Source organism: Bidens hawaiensis, unplaced genomic scaffold (assembly GCF_021521415.1).
Source record: "Bidens hawaiensis isolate Kalapana, Puna unplaced genomic scaffold, B.hawaiensis_p1.1 tig00004618_1, whole genome shotgun sequence".
NCBI classification, from domain to species: domain Eukaryota; kingdom Viridiplantae; phylum Streptophyta; class Magnoliopsida; order Asterales; family Asteraceae; genus Bidens; species Bidens hawaiensis.
In genome coordinates this window covers 1,379,420-1,405,315 of record NW_027491282.1, presented here as the reverse complement: position 1 = coordinate 1,405,315, position 25,896 = coordinate 1,379,420, and the positions used below count along the sequence as shown (strand labels likewise).

Genomic DNA, 25,896 nt, shown 5'->3' with positions numbered 1-25,896 from the left:
GTTTTATAAATAAATTCGTAATAATCCATTTATTCTAACGAATGTTTATAATTTAAAAAGTAGTGAATCTATTTAAGCCCTGTTTAAGAAATACCTATGGGCCAATTATTCTGGTCCAAGTGGTTGGGGTGAATGATCCAAAGTCTTGTATGTGATAAAAAAAGTAGGGGTTTTCATGGTGAGACATGTAGTTTTTCCGTATATGATGGATTTCATTTTAAAAAAGAAATGAAGATAATCGGGTGAGTCAGTGACCCGTTGGTGATCGAAGTGATCTTTCAAAATAAAAACAGAAATACCGTTGGGCTGCCGGCTGCCTTTGACTACTTTGAGCCTTTAAGGTTATATCATAAAATTCCTCTTCAATGGGCTTTAGTAATAAAGCCCTTTAGTATTTTGTATCATGTTTGGGAGTTGGGACTTTGGGTCGACCTTGCATGGAACAACCTGAGTTCTTCTTCATCTTATATAGTTTTCCACTTTTCATTCATCATTTTTTGATGATTTTTGCTATACTTAAAAGTAACATACAACTTGTAAACTGTCAGGGTACAATAATGCTGTATATTATTATAAATATAGTCTAGCAAAATATGTGAACTATGTAAATCACATATACGTAACTATGACCAAATTGTTGTTGGTTTTGCGGTATCAAGGTGTACGTAATCTCGAGTGGTGAGGGTTGTAGTCCTATTGTGAACAAAGATGTAGAATGAAAGGTAAATTTAGAGGGTGTGTGGCAACGTGGGTAAACCATCTATGTTAAACACATGTCTTGTTGGATGCCAATCTCTAAAAGTGATTTTTTATGTATATTATTATTCAATAAGTAAGTTACTAATTAAATGTCTTAAGTAATCATGTATATGAAAGACGGTGAGTTAATGGATTCTCTTATTTCTCTCACTTCATAATGCGGACTAAGGGGCTATTGGTAGTCTCTTTATGATTTCATTAAGAAGCTATGTCTGAATCGATCAGAGATAAAGTATGTTTGATTCAATTAAAGACGTCTCTTATTAGTTCACAGAACCTTAAAATGGGTAAATTTTCGAAGCATGCTGGCTAATTCAGATGCTACATTTTAATTCGTCATATCTCTTTATGGTTTAGTACAACTACAAGATTGTCAAATAGTAAGTCCCTTCTAAGACAAAAGAAAAGATTGGATCTAAATAAGCCCATATTGGCCTCATGTACTCAATCTCTTAAAAAGAAGGTCAAAAGTCTCCCAACATATTTTCAGCTAAAAAATGTGGCAACTTTTCATTGGATCCGGAAATATTAATTGTTAATTTTAAACTCGTTTTCCTACTTGATTAATTCATATATATCATGTTTATCTTACTAGTCTATTAAATTAATACAATTCTTCTACATGTTCTTTTATTAGCCTATCCACCTATGCATCCAACTCATCAAATTTCCATTCTCATATTGTCTATTATGCTGTCACGTTACCTTTCCTATTATTGTCAAATCATCTATACACTATATTTAAACCTTAAGATAATCATACCTTAATCATTTTAATCTCTCTCTCTCTCTCGGCTTACTAACTTCACCATCTTCAATATTCCGGTAATGTAGATTGGGATGAATCGTTTTTCGGTAAAGATATATATTATACTCTAATGTCCAACAATGCTATATGATTTTCCGGCAAGGTTATATCTTTTTTCGGTAAAGTTTTACGATAAGGTTTTATATCTATTTTTATTGTTATTTGATTTTGTATTAATCTCTTTAGGTTGTATATCAAAATCCAAGATTGAATTGATATTTTGATGTTATTACGGTTTTCCAGTAAAGTTTTATTTGCTACTCTAATGTCCGGTTATCATATTATTCCTTATTTCATTTACAGTTGTTTTTGTTTTCCGTTTTTGTTTGTATTTATATTAATTATTATATGATTTTCTTATAATCTCTTTAGGTTCTATATCAAAATCGAAGATACAATGGAGATTTTTCCTATTTCGTTTTTCCGGTAACGCGATTCAAATATTCCGGTTATCAATTAGAACATTTTGTAAATCAGTGGTTTAACATTCCATAACATTTAGCATTACCACGACTAATTTTTTTTTATTTCTAAAACGTTTACAATTTTGAATTTTAAATTCCAAATTTAAGTTAAAGTTGAAATTTGTAAATGGTTGGTCAATATTCCATAACGTCTAAACTTACCATCATTACAATTTATTATTTTCTAAAACGATTTGATTTAAAAAGTTTAAATTTCCAAATTTAAAATAAAGTTGGTTTTTTTATTTAATTGCTGGTCAAACGTTAAAGTTGGTCAAACATTTTTAAATTGCATGGTCAAACATTAAAGTTGAATTTAAGTTTAAGTTGAACTTTTTAAATGACTGATTAAACAAACATTCATAATGTCTAAAATTATCATCATTAAAATTTATTATTTCTAAAACGATGTAATTTAAAATTTATAAATTTCCAAATTTAAATTAAAGTTGAATTTTATGAATTACTGGTCAAACATTTCATAACATGTAACATTACCACGGTTAAAATTTATTATTTGTATAACGAACATTAATATTTAATTTTCTCATTTCAGGTTATGTTCCCAACTTCATCATCATCATCGTACTCAGTATATCCCATCAATAGCAATGCTATGGTAGGGTCTGAGGAGGGTAAGATGTAGACAGCCTTACCTCTATCCCATAGGGATAGAGAGGCTGCTTCCGGTGAGACCCCCGGCTCGATAGTAGTTTTGCATCAAGCCTTGGACATAAGGCACATAACACTCAATCATCGGGACACCGGCTGATTGGTGCATGTGCCCTTGTCTTTCGGCTATCAACGCCACCACATGATGCCTGATTAACCTTCCGCCACTTTTAACGTTATTTTCACGTGATTAGTAAAATAACGTCAAAATTAGTGCAATTTTACTTTTGCCCACCCAAGGGTTCACACATACATACATTATATGCGCGCACCGCAAGCAGGGCGTTTTATGTTCCCAACTTGATATAGCTAATTTCATAGGTTGAAGATTTGTTGATAAGATGTCTTATTTTTTGTTTAATATTGATGTATATTTTTGTTATTATTCATGTATTTATGTATTTTTCATAATTTATGTAATTTATTTGATTTTTATATAATCAATCATATATAGTTGTTGGTTTTGTCCATTTAATATATTTTAATGAGAACCGATGTATTAAAGAAAAATTTATTTGTATCTTATATTTATCTATTTATTAATGATAATCTCTATAATTTATAATAATTATTATAATTTTAGTAATTTTGTTATTATCAACTTATTACTTTTTCTAATTAGTTGTCACATCTTATTTTGACTGAAATAATAACATTTACACCCTATCATTTTTATATTTCAATATCTTTGACTTAAAATATTATTCTGTTATTATATTGTAAGATACATTATATTTTCTATATATAACCAATTACGTTATATATGGAAAACCCAATAAATAAGTTATAAAGTTTCCATGATTTTAATTACAAGATTTGCAATATAATAATTTAATTCAAATAATCATTTACATTATATTTTATATATTCAATGTATTTCCATGATTTCACGTAAATCATGGCACATTAAGTACCTTTAATTCAATTTATGATTGTTGATTTTTGTTTAAAGATATTTAAGTTAATTAATTAATTTACAATTTGATTTTCATTTACTTAATTGTGGAAGTCAAATTAAATTAATTAATTATAGAAGTCAATTAAATTATTAACGTTTTCTAAAAGACCCGAGTGATTATGGAAGTCAAATTTAATTATTTAAGCTCAAATATATTTTAATTACACTAATAATATTGTTCTAAGATTTATGTATTTTAAGAATGATTTCAAATATTATGATAACTAACTATAATTTGACCAAAATGATATAATCATAATTAATCATATTATATTTTGTCAACTTCAAAACAATTTATACTTTTTATATATGTAAATCGTTTGACTTTAAGTGTTTGTGATGTATGTTGACCACTAATTAATTTATTAGTTATGACGTTTTTGACTATAACACTTTCTTTGTTTTACAAATACAATTATTTAATAAATATATAAGAACATTAGCTCCATGTGATAACAAAAAATTAATCAAACAGAAAAGATTTAATACTAAGTTTATAACCAATAATGTCTATATAAACGTAGGAATGAATGAATATATACCAATTACGTTATTCTGTTAGATAAATTTATAAATGTTACTTATATGTTTTACTTGCATATTGTATATGTAGATTATAATAAGTAACAAGGTTTTGTTGTCCAACTCATAGTATAGGTAGATATGTATGTTTATTTAAACTTTTGTAACTGTTTTTAACATATATATGAATCCATTTTGTTTATAACATATTAATTGTATTAAAGTTGTACTTTTAATTTCAAATGATGCAATTATCATTTAATTAATATTTGAATAATTTTTAATTACACATAAATATCAAGATTAATGTATACAATTGAAAAAAGAATTATATAATGAAATTGATTTTAAATAAAGTAATGATGTTAACAATTATTGTATGTTTTTTTCTTCCTATATATTTTTATTAATATTTTTGAATATGTAACTTTTATTTAATAGCAATATTTGTCATTTGTAATATTTTTGGATTGCTAAATGGCAATGATTTAAACATTCACAGACCAATTTCATTGAAGTTGTTGTCATCTCTTGATGAAGAGTTTTTGAAAGCAACATATTTCTATAATATTTGCGAGATTTTCATAATAATCTTGGTAATTTGCTGGTTATATTTTTTAAAGTTTCCTATTTATCTCTTATAACCTATTATATTAAGATTAATAATTAGTTTATTACTTTAGCAGCCGAAAAGTATCATCTTGCTCGGAACATATTTGTGTTGGTTGAATATGTTGTCTATATTTATATGATTTGTTGATATATTTTTCCACCTGTGTGTAACACGGACTATACCCTAGTTAATTCATCATGTACACATGAACTTGATAGCCTCAGGAAATAATGGATATTATAAACGAAATATAATTACTATAATTGATTGCTAGAATATTTAGCATGTGAACGCATGATCTGCTGCTAATTTTATATACAAGGTCGACCATAAGGAAATATAAAACGATCTTTTTCTATAAAGCGATTAAAATTATCCCTAATAGCTAAGATAGTCTTCTAGAAATAGGAAACACCATCAAAGAAAAAACTCATCACTGTGAGAGTTGAAAGTATGAAACGATAAGAATCCCAAGCCCGGACCATCATCACCCAACGTCATTGGACCAGAAGGTTAATTGCAAAAATAAAACGGGTTTATAACTTAGTTATCTAATACAAAATCTTAACCGGGTATAATTGAGTTGACGCCATCAATAACAACAATTGTTTGTAGGGATGACAGTGAAACCCGAACCCAATGGGAAAACCCGAAACCCGACATAATTGGGATGGGTTTTACCCAACCCATTTGGGTTTGGATTAGTTTTGAAAATTTTTGTGGGTTTGAAACAGGTTTGAGATTTGTAATATACCTGATTACCCGACCCATTATCCGATAACATTGATCCATTTACCTGATATACCAACATAAGTTTTTATATGTTTATGTATTGTATATTCTAAATATGATAAAAACATAAAACATATATTTCTGAAAATTTGATGTACATTAAATTTACTTTGTACAGTGAAGTAACTCTTAACAATTTTTGACTGAACTTGTTTTTCAATTGTGTAACGCTAAAAAACTATGCACCTTGTTTCTCGACATAATTAATTATATTAAGTTTGCAGTTTTTTTAAAAAAAACATGATTTATAAAAACAAACTAGGTTATTAACCCGTGTACGACATGGGTGGAAATATTTTGAACAAACACATGTCATTTGAAATGACAACATAAGTTGTTATATGTTATTTGGGACGACAACATGCTTTAAGTTGTAAATACTATTGGTACGAAAACCAATTATTGTGAAATACAAAGATAAACCCAAACAACATTCAAATTACATTATTTAAAAACATAATCAAAAGTTAAAAATGTGAATTCATAAGCTACTTAAAAGATTTCCTTATAAACCATATTTATTTTTTATTTGTAACTTTGTCTTCCTTGTTTAATATAAGAATTTTAACATAACTCTTCGCTCTTGATAAAGCTACATAGAGTTGTCTATGTGTAAACACCTGGTCTCTGAGATATATGTCAGCTCTTGCTAGAGATTGACCTTGACTTTTATTAATGGTCATTGCAAAACAGATTACAACTGGAAAAAACTATCTTCTCTTCAATTTAAATGAAAGTTTATTATCTGAAGGTGTTTAGACCACAACGAATTATATAAGTGCGATAACCAGTGTTAGTACCTGAAATAACTTTTACTACAACAAAACGCCTACCCAAATTAATTACTCGCAATCTAGTTTCATCACACAAACCGTTCTTCTGATCCATATTCCTTAGTAACATTAGTGGCACACCGAATTTTAGAACCAATCTATTAGTCAAAATAATTTTGGTCTTTTTGATTTTATTTAGCATAATGTGTTTATGAAAATTTTAGTTCAAATTAAATATAAAATATAATTGGTATGATCTTACTTAAAAACCCAAAAAATGATGTATATGAAAGATGACGAGTTATATGGATTCTCTGATTTCTCTCACTTCATAATGCGGACTAAGGGGTTGTTGGTCTCTTTATGATTTCATTAAAAGCCTATGTCTGAATCAGTTAAAGATAGAGTGTGTTTGATTCAATTAAAGACATCTCTTATTAGTTCACGAAACCTTAAAATGGGCAAGTTTTAGAAGCATGTTAGCCAATTCAGATGCTACATTTTAATCCGTCATACCACTTTATGGTTTAGCACAACTACAAGATTGTCCAATAGTAACTCCCTTTTAAGACTTAAGAAGCAAAGATTGGATCTAACCTTAATGAGTGTAAGCCCATATTGGCCTCATGTACTCAATTTCTTAAAAAGAAGGTCAAAAGTCTCCCAACATATTTTCAGCTAAAAAATGTGGCAACTTTTCATTGGATTCGGAAATATTAATTGTTAATTTTAAACTCGTTTTCCTACTTGATTAATTCAGCTTATATATCATGTTAATTAATTTATCATGAACACATGAACTTGATAGCCTCAGGAACTAATGGTTATTATAAACAAAATAATATTACTAAAATTGATTGCTAGAATATTTAGCATGTGAACGCATAATCTGCTGCTAATTTTATATACAAGGTCGACCATAAGGAAATATAAAACGATTTTTTTATAAAGCGTCACTTGAGAGAGTCTTGCTGAAATAGGAAACACCATTAAAGACGAAACTCACCACTGTGAAAGCTGAAACCATAAGAATCCCAAGCCTGGACGATCCTCACCCACTGTCATTGGATCAGAAGGTTATTTGCATATATAATACGGGTTTATAACTTAGTTATCTAATACAAAATCATAACCGGGTATAATCGAGTTGATGCCATCAATAACAATTGTTTGGTTTGCCGTGAGACTTTTCAACAAAATCAACTAGTCAACAACATTGAGAATTTAATATGTGGAATTTGTAATGTATTTTGTGAATTAGTTGACACGATACGACGACATGACACTCTTCGTTTTTCCATCAACGACTTTGACCATACTTTTCTAGACAATAGTTAGGCAACAAATTGGCTTCAATGAAATCTAGATTTTAATAAAAAATTACATCTCGAATTAACAAAATCCTATAGTTTCAATTTTTAAATGGCCTTTTAGATATCTTGAGTATGTTCATTGATTATTGACACACTAGCTGGGTGCCCGTGCAATGCAGCGGGGACGTGCACAACTTTACATTGAACACATAGTCTGTGTCGGTACATACATCACCTGGTGACAGTAGGGATGAGATCGGGATCATACCGGTACCGACCGGTCCTGGTCCCGAAAATTGCGAATTCTTGGTACCGGTACGGGACCGGGACGGTACCGGGATTGAAGGTAAAGATTCGGGAAATACCGATCCCGTCTCGTACCGTACCGGTACCGAAACTCAAAAAATTGGTACCGATTTTGCTCATCCCTATGCGACAGTGCATGCGTAGCCTACAATTGGACGAGTAAATCGTGCAAAGCCAGTTGCGTGTAATCAAAGATTGAACACACGTAACCGGGCGGGAATGCATGTTACTGACATTGAAACATGTTTAACCAACACCACGCGTGTAATTCATGGCGATTAACGGTGTAGGGTGCTGGGTTGAGCGCTTACCAATATTGGGTTATGTGCGTTACATGGTGTTGGACACGTGTTTATCTGCCACGGTACATGTAAACAACGGTATCTGCGTAACCTGTAATGAAAATCAAAAGGAAGACCTGAAATATATAGTAATTTGAAATAAATCATTTTTTTAACCAACCTGTTTTGGCCCCAAACCTGTTCCGACTCGACAACATTCTTACATGGCCCCTTTATACTCGAATCCGAAACAAATCAACCATTTTTTTTGTATCGAATCATATGGACCCTATTGTACTTTTACAAATGATCTGAGCTCGCCTTACCCTGTTAAACATGGTAAGCGTGTAACATACTAACTTTTTAAAACTAAAAAACTATAGCAATATCATACTCAAATTAAAGAGAATAAAATGTTTGTTTTTAAGCTATAATTTTTTTGAAAAAACATTAACACGTGAAAAAATTATAGCCATTAAAAATTCGTGAGAGGAGTTGGTTTTGAATTAGGAGGCATATGTGCAAATATATTTAAATTTTACAAAAAGGGCAGTGAAGTTAGAATGACCAAAATTGTAAGTACATATTGAAAGAATGAAAGCTACGTGACATTTGTGAGTAAAGACTTAATTACCCTTAATTTCTATATTTTTGATGCATTATATATTGTATACTAGGTTAGGTACCCGTGTAAAACACGGGTTAAAATAAATAAATTTATTTAAATATTTTCAACATATATAAAGATATAATATATCGTATAATTAATTACCCAATACACAATATGAAAATAAAAGGTTGAAATTCGTAAATCTCTAAATATTTCTTTTTATACAATATTTATAAATTTATTTGTAACTTTATCCACCATATTAAAATTAGTAGTTTCACTTTGTTTTTGGTTTCAACACTAAATAATGAAACACATAAATGACCACGTGTTAAAACAGGTTGTTTAAAAATAAACAAACTATCTAAAGCGATTGGTCGTAGCTTTTATTAGTCTTCTTTTCAAACGTAAAGTGAAAATTTTCTTCTTTGAATTTTGAAATTAATTATTTTATCTATTAACGTGAAAATTCGTTACTTATAAGTGCTTAATATTAGTAACTAATACAATATATTTATATAAAACAAAATAATATATTGGTATTAATTTTTTAAACCAGGAAATCTTTATTAAAAAGAAAAAAGAATAAAATATAAAACTATTAATAAGAAAAATAAATATATGTTTAAGAGAGAGAGAGAGAGGTATTCTGTATGGATCACTAATGTGTAATGACATATGACGTTAAGAAACCCATATTGAATACTGGTAGAATAAATAAATTTATTTAAATAATAATATAATGTGAAATACAAAAAAAATATGTTCAAAAGATATAGAGATATAAAATATGGTAGAATAAATTATATATTACACAATATGAAAATAAAAAGTTGTTGAAAATTTGTAAATTGCTAAATATTTTTTTGTATACTATATTTGTAATTTTAACCTCCATATCAAAATTAATAGTTTCACTTTGTTTTTGCTTTCAACTTTAGAAAATAAAACAAATAACTCACCATGTATTAAAATAGTTTGTCTAAAAAAACAAATCAACCATCTATATTGATTGGTCTTAGGTTTTATTATTCTTCATTACAAAACAAATATAAGGTAAAATTTTCTTTTTTTGAAATTAAATATTTTATCTAAATTAACGTGAAAAATCGTTACTTATAAAAGCTTATATAAATAACTAATATAATATATTTATATAAAACAAAATAATATATTTATGTTGGTATTATTTTTTAAAATTTAAAAGTAATAATTAAAAAGAGAAAATAATAGATTAAATTAAAAAAAATTAAATATAAAATTAATAAGAAAGAGGAATGTAATTAATATGAGAGAGAGGTTAAAAGAATGATAAATGAAGTTGAACATTATACTAATAATTACAAAGTAAAATTGCAACTATAATTCACTAAATTTTAAATAAGTCAATTTCCTAAATAATCTTTCAATAAAACGTTAGACAATACACTAAAAATATGGTAAAAACTGAAGTAGAATAATATTATGAGAACATAACTGGTACAATCGGAACAAATATGAACCTGTCATAAGTGGAAGAAAGCTTCCGGTTAGTCAAAGAATGTGTAGTAAATAGAATCGATATGGTTATGATCAACAATATATGGATATAAAGGAAGAGATACAATTACATAGAAAAAGAAGGCGGACCAGATTCAGTTAAAGATTCACGTGATTTTAACAATGAAGCAGAGTAAGTTTAAGGGCTAAAATGATTCATGTATCTGTAAATATTTTATATATATAAAAAATGATATAATTCATATTGGAAGAGTTAAATAACAAAAAATGTTCAATTTATAAAAACGTTTAATAAACAAACCGATTTTTTTTAAATAAAATACGTTTTATAAAAACAATTATAGAAATCAAAATGAATTAAAAAATATATATGTTTAATGTACAATTAATAGGAGAGAGAAGCGGGAAAAAAGAGAAGGAATGCATCAAAGAATGACACGTGGCAATATAAAACATTTATTTATTATATAGTATAGTTAAAGTAATGAGTTTGGTACCTTTTAAAATTTAAGAGGTCCCTAACTCATGCTTTATATATAGTGTAGATATAGGTTTAGATATGTAGTTATGCACTCTCCAATAATTCTCTTAAATCTATACATTTATCCGGTATGGAACTTAGACACTCAACCATATGGGAAATTAAGTTTACATTTCTTGCATACATTGATGCTGCTAGTATCTTGATTATGCAATTAATTATACTTTGTTTCAGTAATCTCTTTTAATCATTTATCTTTGGTTATGATTGGTTGGAATTGTTTAATTACCATGAGTAGTTGTATGTGCACGCGTTGAACGTGTCATGGTTGACATGTTGAATTGTTAAATCTATATACGACCAATATTTTTATTTATGACATAAATAAATCAACTTAACTTGCATACAACAAAAAATGTCTAATTTGAACATGACATGTTTACTTAACTACTTGACTCAAATGAGTTGACAATTAGTAATTAAGTTGAAACGTGTTAAAACGAGTTAAACATGTCAACCCAAACATATATTACAATCAAAACGTGATTATTTTTGTGTCTATGTTTTGGATCGTATCGATATTGTCATCCTTATTTGAATGGAATTATATGTTTTTTGAAGTCAATTATTCTCAGGACAAGTGTCACTCGACAATAACTTAATTAATGCATCCATTGTGATAGTATGAAATAAAGAAAGGAAAAAAAAACCCCTTGTAGGCAGGGCTGGTTTCGCCGTGTATTATGGGTATACGAAATATAACATGATGAGTAATAATAAATTGGAAAAAGAAATGATGAGATGAAACAAAATAATTGGTTTGTTTAGTAGTTTATAAATTTAAAAAAGTTTACACATAAAAGGTCCTTTGGCTTAAGCCTTAACGTTATCAAGGTCTTGGATAAAGTTTTGCCTTTTTAAATGTTAAGGGATCAATTCTGCTACATATATAAAAAAACATAAGTAAAGTCGTTCAAGAAATTAAATACAAAATTACACAGTCGTAAGGGTGTGTGTGGTGCGGTTCGGTGCGGTTTTGGGCTAAAACCAAAACTTCGGTTTTAGGAATTTTGAAACCGTTCGGTTTTGGTTTTAAGGTTTCCGTTTTGGCTTCAATTCGATTTTGGTTTTTTCGATTCTTACCATTTGAGCTTGAAAAGTTTGGGCTGAAAATAAAGTTGGCCAACAATAATGAATTTAAGCATACATAATTTTGTTAATTGTTAATTAATAGACTTTTATACAATTGGCCAAAAGTATTTAAGTTGCATATTTATTAAATTCTTATAAATTAATTGAAATTAAAAAAAAATCTAGAAATTCGGTTCGGTTCGGTTTATTCGGCTTTTATTAAATGCAAAACCAAAACCGAACCGTTAATTCGGTTTTTACAAAAACATAAAAAAACCGTCGGTTTTTGTTTGTTTTTGGTTTTTTCGATTTCAGAACAGTTTTTTTTCGGTTTCTTGCACACCCCTACATAGTGGTGCCTTACACCATGCGAAAACTTTCATGACAACGCCCCATTCCCCTATACCCAGCAATGGTGTTCACGCCCAGAGTTTCCTACGTGGTAGAAATTTGCATCTCATAATTGATAGCCAAATATATGGTTCATTTTAGCAATTATAACATGTTTTAATCAACTTTTGTGCTTTACTTCTTCAATAGTTTTGTGTTGATCAGTTCTTCACGTAAGCAATTGAAAACATGATAAATATTAAACTTATGAATTTGTTACAGCAGTGAGAGTAGTAACCGCAACAGAGAATGATGTAGACGACATGGTTGTTAGCTTGGTCGATTTCCCCTTTAGGATGTATAGTTAAGGATGATGTTAGGATTCTTGAGAGGATCCCGGTTTTTAGGAGAGAGGAGACACACAAAATTGTTATGTGTGTGTGATTAGGTTATGATTTTAATATTTATCTCTCTCTATATACACCCAATGGGAAACCCTTTATTAGTTAGTAAGGGTAATATGACCCATCAACAATTACCAAACTAATATATAATAAGGTATACTTAATATTTTGATCTATTATAATATAAATGATTATAATGACCATATATAAATATAAATATATTATATATTTAATCTTACATTCTCTCACTTGGTCGAGTAATCATTTATTACGAGTATTAGGTAAGCCTGATCAGGAGTTAACACTCATTTTAGCTTTAAACGTAAATTGGAGCAGAGAAATACAATATCTGAATTGAACATCAGCTCAAGACCCCCATTAATCATGATGCAGTCCTTATTTAAAATATAAGTAGTTATGATCAAAATTTCAAGTAAGCCCTTCAGAACGTTTGATTTGTATATTAATTCGTCTGTATGTCATTATGCATGCTGAACATATTAAGAGACGTGCAAAATTAAAACTGATGAGGAAATTTAATAGTTAATCATTCATAGTATGATATGCAGTTGTGCATAGTCATCAATAACCCGCCATTATTATAAGCACTTTCATAATATTTACGGGTGAGACTTTTAGTTATCAGATCCTTAAGCATATCATGAATGTATTCGATACGAAAATTTGTATTCCTCAATTCATTTATAAACGAATAATTAATTTCATATCGAAATTTAATGCAACATCTCTCGAATTGTTACTGTTTGAGAAAACATGGTTGCTGACTTTATCACAGTAAGTCTTCAATATATAATTTATACGGAGTTAACATACTTATGAGTCCACTAATAATTTTTCAACAACACTTATCTACAATTGTGTTGTGATTAAACAACAAGTTATATCATCATGACTTAGGTTGTTGTTATCAGCTTGTTATGACTTCTCCATGAGATAAATTTAACTACCGACATAAGAATATATCCCGAAAATTACATTATGCTATCTTTGAATTTAACAAAGTTTAGGGTAATCAATCGTTTGAGTTCTCACTTCTTCATTTTAAATTATAGTCTCCGTTTCCTTTTAAGATATTTTTAATACTCTTTTAGATGCTTCACACTAACCTAGACATATCTAGTGTGTTGCAATTTGAGTAATATCTGAACGAGTATAGACTTGAACCTGTATAAGGCTTCTACTTAATGAAGCATAAGGAAATAATTTATGTGTTCCTATTATCCTTTAAAGTAGAGCAATATTGTTTGTTACATGTGTAAGGAATATATCTGAGATCTATAATATCAAAGTGTGTGAACAATGCTTTGACTTATGTAACATATACTTGTCAGAAAAATGTCATCTATATACATAAGAACAAGTTTGTTTTAGTTGCTCCCACTCATTTTAATATAGGTACATTAATCCACTTGGTTTTTAATGAAAATAATTGTGTAAAGATTTCATCACATTTTGATGTTTGCTTTAACCCATATATGGATTTTATTGACTTATAGACTAAATGTTCTTTATCCTTCAGTTTATAACTTTTAGGTTGTGTTATGAACATATAAATAAGTAAGTCAATTGTTAGGGAAAGTTGTTTTAATGTTCATCTAATGTAGCTCTTAACTATTATAAGCTACTAGAACAATAATGATACTTAAAGAAATCTTTTGTAATATAGGTAAGAAGATTCTTTGATAGTTGATTTCTCCTTGAATATAACATTTAATAATCAATCATGCTTCTTTGTGTCTTAACGTTTGTGTTAGGATTTAATTTAGTTATGAACACCCTTAGGTGTTTCAACAAAATCTTAAACGTTATTCTGACTTATGAAGTTTAGTTTATTTTGCTAATAATAGCTTTATTCCATTTAGAATATTGATTGATTTAATGGTTTAATTAGAAGGGGGTATGATCATTAAACTTTCCAACATCCATTTCAACTTTAGTTAGGGAGCTTACATAATCATCAAAGTTAGTAGGTTTTAAAACCTAGATGACCTCCTGAGTTGATTATTGGGTTTATCTGAAGTTTCAGTTTTATGAAATAGCTCTTGGTTAGGTTGCTATCATTTTCAGGATTCTAAGTGTGTACGAGTTGGTACAGTATGGTGTACAAGAGGTGTAATCGGAGTTAAATTCAGAGTAAATTTAATGACTCTCTTCCCCCCGCCTCTTGTAATTTTGTCAAGTAATTATAAGGACTTTTACTGCTCCCACTGACCTTAGAAACCTTTAGGAATTTAGCATGCTTAGGATCAATATTTAAAGACCAATAGATTCTAGTAGAGAAACAAGTTAATAGTATAAGTTGTTGCAGTTTCTCTTGGTGATGATTATTTTAGTAAGAAATCGGAGTATGTCCACATTTAAGAAACAATGAAACATTTATAAGGGTAGTGGTAAATTCTAAAGAGATAAGTTTTGATTGAATAATGTTGTGATGGAGCAGCGTCTTATACAAGAGGTGTAATTGAGATAATATTAAGTTTTCACTCCCTCACCTGTTGCAAATATTGTAAGTTATGATTGAGACACTTAAGGCTGTCACTGATCTTCAATATCTCTAGGAAAATACAAGAGAAGTTTCAATGATGTGATGTGGGAATCTGTCTTATATATGTTAGACTTGATTTTATTTCTTTCACGTACAGATGTTATAATAAATTTAGGGACATATTTAGAAGAAATCGTATTAAGTATATATGAATGGATCTCTTTAAAACCATGGACCATAGAAGATAGATTAGATACAAGTAAATAGTCTTTTAAATGATAAAAGAGTTATGCCTGAGTATTCCGTTTGAATAAATTCCACGAATGTGAGTGAAATATAACTTCTGGTGGACCCATACTTAATTCTTAAGTCAAGTAATGTTTAGGGCATCTAACACATGATTTAAAATCACTAAAAATGAGATTATATGAAAAATCACCCTCATCAACCATGTCATGATTTCTCATTAAATTTGGTTTTAATGGATGGATTTTAAAGGTCTCATTTATCTTTTGTTAAATTTTTATTTGCATGATAACAAAAGTTATGAATGTATATAGTATCATATAATTCTATTTATAAATGTTTCAATTAAGATATTGATAACAAATAATATGAGAGTTTAAGGTAATAATGACTTTATATTGGCTACACAAACCTCATAACCGTCATGATGTAGCTTAAAATATTGATACTAAATTCTGATTAATCTCCAGAATATCTAAGGTATCATAAAGGGTAATTAGAAGACAGTTTACATGGTTCTAATAACCTTAACATTTAAATTTGTCACTAACACTCATGTTAGTTATTTGTTCATTTCAGGTAAACATATAGAAATAGACTCAACCAATCATGTGCATGGGAATATTAGGATTAGAAGACTTTAGTATCATTAATATACAAATATTAATTTTAGCAAGTTGCTCTTTTGAATTATGGATAGTCTTGTTGCTTATGCCTAATCTAATGACATATTTGTGCAATAATACTTCTTCTTAGAGAACTTAAAGCTGGAAGTAATACTTGTGATTTGTCTATGAACCTTAGAATTATCCTCTTTTAGGTTTTAGTGGTGTGAGTTGAATAACATCTTATTTCCAGTACCAGACATTTCTTTTCTTGTACATATGTTGCCGATCAACATACTCATCTTCCTTTGGTACTTCTGAGTGTTATAGTTGATTCTTAAGGCACCAAATTGTACTACTGAAAATTTTAGTATGTAATGTACTATAAATTGTACTTATTTTCATGTGTGAACCCTTAATTTTATAAGTCATGGTATTGTACATTATGATGTATTCAGGGATACCATTTAACCTTATAGTTAGAATTTAGAAGGAATGCATGCATCTTATGAGTTATTTTGATTAGTCTTAGGAAAAACTAAATCAAGAATAACTCTAGTGATAACATTTATTTAAATAAGTTATTTATTATCATTATCATAAGAGACATTATGATTAACTCATCCCATTTGTTATGCTCTAGTTTTCAATAGAATGGTTGTTATTAGAAAGAACAATAGAATAGTCATATCATGTGTTAATGGATAATTAAAACTGAGAAGAGCTAAATATTATAAAACTCTTTATGAGACAAAATTGAATTGTGTTTTGAGATTAGAGTGGACGATTTGGATAAGATCGTTATTTATAGAAGAATGTTATACTGAGTAATATATGGAATATTAAAATAATACAGATTAAAATTTATGATCAGTAGATTAATGAAGGATCATTAATGTGAGGATCATTTTATTTTATTGAAGATGTGATATGTCTATTATTAACATCAAACTAATAGACTATAATTAAAAGTTATACTTAAACAAAAAATAAATCACATTTGGGCAGAATTAAAATTTATTTAAGTATGTGTGCAAAACAATTGTAACACATCACCTTTGGGCATATTTTAATTATGCACGGGCTAGTTTTGCTATATACAAATGTAACACATCATCTTTGGGAAGAAGTGAGACATTTGTATCATGTTATGCAAAAACTAACAAAAGCTTACAATTAGACTTAAATGATAAGGTAAATGTTACACATCACCTTTGGGTAGAAGTGATAGATCAAAATTCACTCAAGTTAAGCTTTTTATGTTTTGTAAAATTTTATAAGATTAATTGTTTACAAAACATTTAATTAGGAACATTTTATAGGAAAATTAGAGTTCTCGGGAAATTAGTTATCGAGACTTTTGAGTTCTTGAGAATTATGAGTTCTCGAGAATTTTAGTGAGCCCCGCTTTTAGTGGGTTTTCGGGATTATGAGAGTTTTCGAGTTTTATAAGGTTTTTGAGATTTTGGTAAACCAAAACCATTATAGAAAAAAAAACCGAAATTTAATTTTAGATTTTTAACCCATAAATTATTTTATCCCATCAATTAATTTTAAATCTCATAAACTAACTTATGATAAAGATGGAATTCCAATTTTAATGAATTATCTTGTTTTCAAATTTAAAAGATTTAATTATAATTGTCCATGATTTTGAAATCTTTTATTGATAAAACTATATCATGTTTCAAACTTTTTAATAGATAAAAATCAATCAAAATTGGAAACAACATATTTTATTCCTACGATTCATTCAAAATAAGGACGATTCTTCCGATTTTATGATGAATATGAAGAACATTTTCGAAGAATCTTTAGTCAGTTTTCTCTTGAATCGAAACTTAAATATATTTTTAATAGATTTCGAATATATTATAGTTTCAAATATGAATTTTAGCAATTATAACCAGTTTTCTTAACAAATCATGAAAATCGATAAAATTATGGTTTTAATCTAAATTTATGTTTTTCGATTTTAATTCCAGATTTAGGGAAACATTAAGAACTGATTACTGATTAATCAACATCACTCTGATGCCATATGTTGATCAGTTCTTCATGTAAGCAATTGAAAACATGATAAATATTAAACTTATGAACCATGCAGCAGTGGGAGTAGTAACCGGAACAGAGAAGGATGTAGACGACATGGTTGTTAGCTTGGTCGAGTTCCCCTTTAGGATGTATAGTTAATGATGGTGTTAATGTTCTTAAGAGGAACCCGGTTTTTAGGAGAGAGAATGCACACAAAATTGTTATGTGTGTGTGATTAGGTTATGATGCTAAGATATATCTCTCTATATATACACCCAAGGGGAAACCTTTTATTAGTTAGTAAGGATATTGGTTTTTAGTACTCTCAAATTTCACCTGTTGGTCAATTACTCCCAACTTTCGATTTGTTACACACCACTCCCAACTTTTTCCATCTTTGTTTTTGTCACTTCCTTACTAACAGACCACTAACGTCGTTAGTGGAGATGCTGATGTGGATTTTTTTAAACTGAGTTGGCATTTGACGTGGCTTTTTTCAACTAAGCTGGCATATGGTGATGCTAACAACAACTCCCAACTTTCATTTTCTTCCACACACATTGTCTTCTTCATCTTTCTCTATAATATAACCCAAATCCAACTACCATAATCACCACAACTCCGGCCACCCTCCGCCACCCACTGAACCGAAGTTACCTACAACCATTGCCACCATCCTATTGCCAACATCACTTGAACCTATTGTCATCAACACTTTTGCTGCTAAACTCTCATCCCCTTAACCACCATCATCGTCATCATCCTCATATCCACCTCTGCTACCCACCACCATCTCCATTGCCATCTCTGTAAACCACACCATTGCCATTGTCATCTCCTATAACTACAACCAATTCTTAAATCTGATCAGAGTTTAACAGATCTAAACGAAATTGGCTCAAGAATTACTGCATTCATTCATTCTTTTTCTCTGCGTACTGCCGCCTTGCTCATCCACTCTCTCTTGATTCATAGCTATCATCTTCATCAAACCCCGCCATTGTTGTCTCTTTAACGACTTGTTTATTTGATTATGGATTTAGAAAATAAATCGATATATTGATAAGTATTGTGTGTTTGAAGCAGCACAATGGTGGATCTCTTCACAGGAAGAAGATGATACATACCAATTTATATAAATATTATAAAGTGGTGGGGAATTTAGGTTTGCAGGGGTTATCAGTTGGGTGGTGATGGGGAATTTGGGTTTGCAACATTGGGGTAAGATGATGAAGTTGGAATGGTGGACACGTAAGCTTTATAAATATTATGCCAGCTAAATTAAAAAAAAGCCACATCAGCATCACCACTAACGAATTTTGTGGTCTGTTAGTGAAGGAGTGACAAAAACAAAAATGATGAAAATTGGGAGTGATGTGTAACAAATCAAAAGTTGGGAGTGATATTGACCAACGGGTGAAAGTTGAGATTTTAAAAACCAATATCTCTAATATAAATGATTATAATGGTCATATATAAATATAAATATATTATATATTTAATCTTACACTTTGGTCCTAGTTTCAGCTTAACTAATATCTCATGTTAATTTTTATTTGTTTTATAATAAATTAATATTCATCTCACCCTCATTTTTGATCCCTGTGTCTTATATCTATTATTTAACATGTTTTAAATGTAATGAGTTTGAACATATTTTCAAATTAGATACATGACATGCTTCGGATAGACACGATCGATGACACGCACAACCATGCATTGGCAACTGTACTGATTGGTCGACACGGTTTTACCATTACATGACCCTGCCATTGTAAATGCATGGACGAGCCGACACCATTACGTGATAGCCTGATCGTGCCTAAGGATTAGTTGGGGTTGGGTGACACGATTTTTGAAAAACACAATCGTGTCTCCAATATAACAATATTGCACGTCCGTGTCGATAGAAATTGCCAAATCATGTAAGTTTTGAGGGAGGGTGGATAATGGCACGACGATGCCTATATGTTGGCATGGTCGTGCTCTGTCCAAAGGATACCTATAAATAGAGGGGGAACATGTTGCATTATTTATCAACCTCCCCACCATTCCGCACACCGCATAGATTTTACATAGAGGGTTCAAGAGCGTTTCATCGTCTGCCATGTTTTCAAGAAGTGACAATCTACTTCCTACTTGGTTTTAGTTTAATAAAAAAATGATTCAAGCTAGTGTTAGTGACGTCATTACTTCGGCCCATCAAGGCTATTACTTGTATCACTTTGGCATAATGAATTTTGATGTATTACATTCTGATTAATATTATATGGTTGTTTTTTTATGTATTTTCAATTCTAAAAGCCATTAGTATTCTTATTAAATACGAGTGTGTAACTTTTATTAACTGATGCTTTTAACTAGTGTTATCCGAAGCTTAGACATAATAAAGAGGTATAATATTTCATGAGTTGTACAGTGTTTATACAAACCCGATCGTCACTTTTGACCAAAATGATGGAGTCTAAAAACTTTATGTTGTTTAAGTTAACCTATTTCTAGATCAACTGTAAGTTTGAAATGTTATTCCTTTTTATTCTTGATTGACGCATATTGGTTTTTTTTAAAACCTAATTGTAAGTTAAAATGTCATTCCTTTTGGGACCCTAACTGAAGAGGTAGGTCCCAGCAGAGCCCAGTTGGACCCGCAAGACTCACCTTTAAGAAGGACGTCTGCGCAGAAACCAACTGGGTCCGCATGACCCACCATGCTCAGAGACGTGACGTCCTTACGCGCAGTACGCAAGCTGTTCCCGCAGGAAAAGCCTCCCAATGGTGAAGTACTCTGCCTGTTCCCGCAGCTGCGGATACAAGCCATCAGGGAAGGCTACCTGCGCAGCAAAGCTACACGCACAAGGCACTTAACTCTCATAATAATTCAGTAATGTCACCTGAAGAAGGAATGAGCAAAGCCGGGAATACTCCCGCACAAAGCCGGGAAAACTCCCGCCCAAATGAGCCAGTCCGTACGATACTGGAGGATCTTTCGTACTATACCTGACGAGGTATGGACAAAAGATCTGACCAAAGATACGACAGCTCACTGACAACAGTATGACGAGCAGCACGCTCTTGTACTGTATGTCACTATTAGCCGCTGCCTACTTACCAACCTGTCGGAGGACGTGCATGGCATGGCCTGCAGTTGGTGGAACAGGAATAGTACACAGCCGGCCTGGTCACTATCAGCCGCTGCCTATCCACCAACCACCAGCATGGCATGTGCGTAGCCCACAGTTGGCAGAACAGGAACAGTATTCAGCCGGCTGTACCTGCTTGGAAACCTACCTTCGGCTATAAATACTCCAACACATTGGAATGGTATTATCTCATCTTATCTCATATATCATATCTTGATATATTACCTGATATCGGTTCTAGTCATTCTCTTAATATACACTTATATTCAAGAGCAATCTAGTCTGATTCTCACGCCGGAGGGTGGTCACAAGGAGGTACCCTCCCTTCTCAGTGACGAGCTCACGGTGTCTGTTTTGCAGGTTATTAGAAAAACCATCTTTGCCGGATCTAACCCCTCGTGGGAAACATCTATTTAACCCCCAGATTATCCGTAATCTACCCGGGGTCGATTAGTGTTTCTTCACTAACTATGCTAAAAGATGGCATTAACCCCAAGTTGTCGGTCGTCGGGAGTGCTTGGCCATCCAATCTCAACGACAAGTTGTGGGATCTCATTGCCCTGACCGTGGGATATTTCCACTAAAGAAACGACAACCGTATCATTCTTCTTGTTAAATATGTCAAAAGGATTCAAAGCCAAAGTGACTTCCCACTTGTATTTATTGTCTCTCGTTTTTATTTTATTTTCTTTTTAAATATATATTTTCTTTTACTTTTCAAAATCCTTTCAACCCTTTGAGTTAACGAAACAGTAACAAGAATTTAGTATTGAAAGCTAATATGTTCTTTGATCGATACTTGGTTATTACTATACCACGTCAAGAATAGGTGCACTTACCTATTGTACGTATAGTAAACGTAAAAATCACTCTATTTATAGAGTCAAATTTTAAAACAAAAACGGATGAAAAAAAGATATGTACTAATTAACGCGCATCTATCAATACAATTTAATTACTTGAATTAAACATATTTGATATATCAATCAAAACGCAAATGAATCATCATATCCTAAAAGCATGTCTCAGCTTAATTTAGTATTTTGAAATCTAAAGAAGTCAAGTAAAATGTTAAATATCAACATTAATTAACTTTTATTTCATATTGGACTATTCTTTCTCCCTTATCAACATTAGTTTACTATCAACTCACTTGGCAAGTCTTCGGAGTTTTCTTTGCATAATTGTAAAAATTCCAGCCTAACTTTTGGAAATATGTTATAATCTTTGAAAAGTTTGTGGCAAACCCCTCACATTGTTCCCTATATAAACCCCTCCAACAAAAACATTTGCAACACACACTCACTTAACATTTAACAAACATGGCTTGTGTCAAAAACCTTCTAATCTCTATGACCCTTCTTTCCATCAGTTGCTTCACATTTACTCAAGGAGCCGATTTCAATGTCATAAACCAATGTCCATACATTGTTTGGGCCGCTGCCTCACCCGGAGGAGGTAAACAGCTTGAAAGTGGTCAATCTTGGCAAGTCACAGTTGCACCTGGAACGGCTGGGGCACGTATTTGGGGAAGGACCGGTTGTACCTTTGATGCTAATGGAAAAGGGAGGTGTGACACACCGGTGATTGCAATGGATTGCTCGAATGTCAAGGTTATGGGACACCACCCAACACTTTAGCTGAATTCGCTCTTAATCAAGACCAAAACAATGACTTCGTTGACATATCCGTTATTGACGGATTTAATGTCCCTATGGAGTTTAGCCCAGTTGGTGCTTCGTGCAAGACAATGAGGTGTACTGCTGATATAAATGGCGAGTGTCCTAATGAACTACGAACAAAAGGAGGATGCAACAATGCTTGTACAGTTTTCAAAACTATTGAGTATTGTTGCACCATTGAACGCGGTAGTTGTGGACCAACTAATTATTCTAAGTTCTTTAAGGACAGGTGTCCTGATGCTTATAGTTACCCTCAAGACGACGAGACTAGTGTATTTACTTGCCCTGGTGGTACTAACTACAAAGTTGTCTTCTGTCCATGAACTCGATCTTTCGAATCATGTGGAGTTGCAAACTAGTAATTTGAAATAAGAAGAGCTTCACCTCATAAAGTGTGGCTTCTTGGGTTATCAAAGATTTTAATAAGAAGACTTATATACATCTTCAACCAATGTTTGTATCTCATACTCGTAATAATATGCATGTGATTGTCTAGTTTGTATTTAGACTCCCACTTTGAGTTAATATATTTAGTTGTTCGCAAAGATATTATTTTAGTGTAACGGTTGAAAGTATGTGTTACAACTAAAATTATTTTATTACTTAAAAACAAATAATATAGATATCATTAACACATCAACAGCATGTCTTAACAAACTTAGAATATATCTTAATCTTAAATCTTAAACTTAAATATATATAAACAAAACTTCTTTACATCCTCTCAAGCCATCAGATTGTTTTATTTGTAAGTGGATGCTTCTAATGCCTTTGTCTCGAATTCATATCCTGATAACCCTTAAATGGGTTATATCTCATTAAATGAAAATCTTAGAAAACATGGATATACTAAAAATTAGTATATGATTTTATTTAAAAAATATATTAATTATAATTAAGAAACAATTTTATAGTAAAAAAAATCGGGTCATGGGTCTCACCAGACCTAGATAGCTCAATGGCGGATCTAGACAAAAATCTAAGGGGTAACATTCAATTTTTTTTATCGTATTTCACACAGTGAAACGAAACGAAACAAAAATAGAAAGACGATAATAAATAAATGAAAATACATGGGTCACAAATTTCTCCTCTTTGGTTTTTTGAAAACTTGAAATCAAGTTATTATATACTCTTCTTTTACTTTAACAAACGCTTCTAATAAGTCTGAGTCATTAGTTTGAAGATGTTTTGATAGAGCATTATGATGCCTAAAATGTCGTCCAACAAGTATATATAAAACACAAATTCAAGACTCTTATAATATGATAGAATACCGTTCGTATTTGATCGTTGTTGCATGCTCCGTCTCAATCTTTTTTTTAATAAAATCAAGTACCTCAACAACTTTTGGGAATAATTTTAACAAATTTATTATTGTTCTATGATGAGAACCCCATCATGTGTCTCCATCTCGTGCAAGAGAATTTTCTTGGTTTTATCCTTTTCTTGTTTTAATTTTACGAAGAACGATTTTCTTTTTTTTTTCACACTCTCCCCCTCTCTTTTGCCTCTAACATCATATCTTTTCTTTTACAAGAAGCATCAACCGTATTAACAACCATGCCAAGAAATTCATTAAATTCTTCATACAGGTATGTTTTTTTTACAACTCCACAATCATAAACTGAAGTTGACGAGCAAAACAATTTATGTAATGACGTAATGTGTTGGTGGATTATCTCTCAAAATTAAAGCTTTTAATACATTAAACTCTCCTTGCATGTTGCTTGCATGATTGCATCATCAAAACCTTGACCCTGACCTTTTGAAACAAAATTAAACTATAATGACCATAAAACAAATAAGGTTATTGGGTTATTGTGCTTTAATTAGTTTGGGCTTTAACTAGTTTGAACTTTTAATTTTGTTGGACTTTAAACAGACAAGGGTTACATTTTTTCAGAGGTAACGAAATACAAAAACCGACTAAAAAGTAATTTTTTTTAACACTACTATCGAAAAGTTGAGGGGTAGCAGGTAACCTTGTGGATCCGCCCCTTCCAGATAGCTCTTAATGCCGTCGGACATGCCACGTGGGACCCTTCAGCAATGCCGTCGGAACCATACCAATTAGCCTTAGCGTATATAAGGGGGTCACATTGTGAGTGCTCAATGGAATTTTGAAGAAGAGATTAAAGTCAAGTTAGAGCAATAAATTGGCATCCATAATTCCAGTGTCATGCTATTAACAATTAAGATTGGTGGAGCTTATTTTTAAAATATTTTTATTCTTACTGACAATAATACTACTGTGTAAGACTTTGTTAATCATAAAACTTTCACTTACTTTTTTGTAGTTAGTTCATGTTACACTATAGAGGTGGCGGCAACTGTGTGATGCGAACAAAAGAAGAGAAAATAAGCAAGTAACCAAACACCTTGAAAAGTACACACAGGGAATTAAAAAGCAAGAAGGAAGGTTATTGAATTATCTTAAGCTCGTTCGTTAGTAGCTCAACTAATTTTATTTTATTTTATTTTTAATAAATCTATTACTTTTGTTTTTCTTTTTAATTGTGATTAACTAATAAATTATGTTGGTTTACTTAGAATTGATGAACTAGTCCTATGCTTTGTTTTTCTTAACTTTGGTGGTGTTGATTTGAATGCGGAGATTTATGTGATTATGTTTTGATTTTATTGTTGATTTAGGTGGGTTGGAGAAAAAAAAGTGTTTTTAGGTAGTGGACTAGAATTTAATTGCTTTTAGGTAATCCTCATCTGAGATGGCGGATTACAGGTACACGCAAGCAAGCTTCCCACCTGTGTCTCCAAGTCGGATGCCATGTCAATGGGTAATACACGTGGAATCCTCTATCTGAGATAGAGGATTACATAAACTCATTTTACCAACATTCACCATGGACTTACCATATGGAATCTCATTTTTTTACCTCATGGACACGTGTCACAACTCACAACGTCCCGAAATCCTCTATCTCAAATAGAGGATTGTCACACAA

The 25,896-nt window shown here is 30.9% G+C and overlaps 1 pseudogene; it reads left to right on the top strand.

Annotated features, from left to right (window-relative positions):
- The first annotated feature begins 22,517 nt into the window (after positions 1-22,517).
- Positions 22,518-23,332, top strand: LOC143627230 (thaumatin-like protein 1 pseudogene; annotated as a pseudogene).
- Positions 23,333-25,896: the final 2,564 nt, after the last annotated feature.